The sequence below is a fragment of the Formica exsecta genome, unplaced genomic scaffold (genome assembly GCF_003651465.1).
Source record: "Formica exsecta isolate Colony F162 unplaced genomic scaffold, ASM365146v1 scaffold148, whole genome shotgun sequence".
In the NCBI taxonomy this organism is placed as follows: Eukaryota; Metazoa; Arthropoda; class Insecta; order Hymenoptera; family Formicidae; genus Formica; species Formica exsecta.
Window position 1 is genome coordinate 190,064 of NW_021848810.1, and position 2,730 is coordinate 192,793.

Consider the following 2,730-nt stretch of genomic DNA (forward strand, 5'->3'; position numbering starts at 1 on the left):
GTAACTGAATAAAACTGAATATCTTTCTAAGATAATAATGTTTAACTTGCATAACATTTTCTTTTTTTATCACTAAAAATTAAAATAAATAATATGTATTGTATATTCAATATTTTGTTAAGACATTGAACACATAAACAGAGATAGAAATATATTTATAATATATTTTAAATACATAATTCACAATTTGGCTTATTGGCGGATTGTAAATTGCTTACAGTATAAGAGCAAAATTATTAGAGAGAATTTTTTTGAAAATACCTTTATGAGTCCCAATAAAATTGTATGAGAATTTCCTGATTTTTCCAGATACAAAAAAATTCCCTGAGAATTCTAGGTTTTCTATACTTTTCCAGGTAGTAGACACCCTGAAGAGAAATGTTATACTGTAACATTTCAAAAACTTTACAAAAAAATAATATTCATCCCCGCTAGTTTGTTTATTTACCGCTATGCAACGCGCGATACGTTATGCATTTTGTATTTGAGTTTGTCATAAAAATTATAGAAAGCTTGCAAAGAGCAACTAGCAAGAGATTAAAAATGTAATTATTTCTATCAGTTTTTAATTTCTATACAATTCCAACATAGGGAATTCAGATATTGAAATATTGCAGCAACATTTCGTAATGTATATAGAATATTCCATTGTTATATTAAAATATATGTATATGTAATGTTTCTACAACATTTTTATTCTATATGGGCTCTTTCGTTATTTCCACAAAGTGAAAAACAAGCGAATATTTTTCCTGCGGGTTATCAATGCGTTAACACGGATATCGTTGAATCATTGCAAACGAAACAAACGCGTAATTAGACAATAATAGAGACAGATTGATTATCACAACTCACCGATCGATGCACCGCCCTTGGTTGCTTCCCGATATCAGCATCGGATCGAACGCTCGTCGATCGGTGAGAGAAAACACCGAGTAATTACAATCGCACGTGCTTATCAACGATATACAACACTTCCCACAGTGTCCCTGATATTTATTGCACACACGCGAGTAGAAAACGTGAAATCGAGACAAGTACACGCGGTGCTCCTTCGTTAAGCGCGCGAAGCGACAGTACTGTAACGTGGTCACATTCGGACTACACGGCAGCGGCAACTTCTCGCCGCTACGTCATGTCGCGCGAGAAAGGGAAGAGTGGGGGAAGAACGCGAGACATACCAAGCGCGAAATCAAAACATAACATTGTAGGGCCACTAACTCTGAGAAGATCCGTCCATTTCTGGTAATGTAACGCGGTGTCGTCTTTGTAGACATTCGTACCGAATATAAAAAGACACGTAACTTTTATTACTATTAATTTTTATCTCCTCGAGTAAGAAGCCTCGAACTAAGAACGGCAACTTCACGTCGCGTCGCGCGGGAAAGGGAAGAGGAGGAAGAGCGCGAAATCAAAACACTCCAGAGATGGGAAAGTCCGTTTACTTCTATTAACGTAACGCAGTATCATCTTTGTAAACATTCATACCGAATATAAAAAAGAGCGACATAACTTGTATTGCTATTAATTTTTATTCCCTCGAGTGAGAAGCCTTGAACCAAGACAGCAGCGGCAACTTTTCGTCGCATCGCGCGGGAAAGGGAAGAAGAGAATATTTAATAGATGAAGAACATAACGCGTTTATAATCGTACTTCGAACGTACCCGTATTACAGTGCTATGCATCGTCGCGCGATATTCAAGACGCTAGTAAATTGTTCTCAAAAGTACATATAGACGTCGTACGTGAGGAAAAAGGATAGAGAGATCTGACTGCGAGCCTGACTGCTACGTTTTCGGTACTGACAGGTAATTATAAATTGTATCGTTTATAGTTATTTGTAGCGAATAAGGGATGAGGGAAAAGAGCGACATAACACACATTTACTATTAATTTTACTCCCTTGAGTGAGAGCTCGTACCAACATGGCAACGGCAATTTCTCGTCACGTTGCAATGCGCTGAGAAGGTAGGGAATGGGGAGAGATAGGGGAAGACATATTAAGCAAGATTAAACACATTTCAGAGATGAGTGAAACCGGCTGTTCATTAAAGCTAGAGAAAGAATCAAATGTAACGCGCGGGAACAGGAAGGGAAGGAGGAACACGACATACAAGAAAGCGAAATCAAAATGCACATTTATGGAAAGATGATTAAAGAATATATAGAGAGAAATGAAATATCTTTTCATCGATCAATAATGCAAGTTTTGCAAGTTTGTTAAACACAACTTATTGTTAGATTCAAACACATATTGGTATTCTGTCAAATAACGTACGCGATCGAAGATTTAAGCGCCTAAGAGACGTTTAACAAAATATCCGGGAAAAGCATAAATTCCACATGCTACTAGAAGCACGAATAGCGTGCATACAAAACAGCATACTATTCGCCATTTATAATAGCGACAAACGACGAAGCGGCACGCTCTCCACGGATTGCGAAACCAAGAGAAAGAGGTGTCAGGTCGCCTGAAAATTTAATATATTTTTATATACTAAATTATTTGTTGATTTAATATATATTTAATAATTAGTAATTAGAGAAATATGATAGCATCATTTTTTCTTTGAAATGAGAGATTGTTGGAAACAATATTTAGATAATATGCTATGAGATTTAAAAAAAAAACCATTTTTTTTCTTTTTGATAGTATAACTGTACATAATATAAATAAAGTGAGAGCTTAATGATATGTAATTATCGTTATTATATCATTTTTTTGCTGAT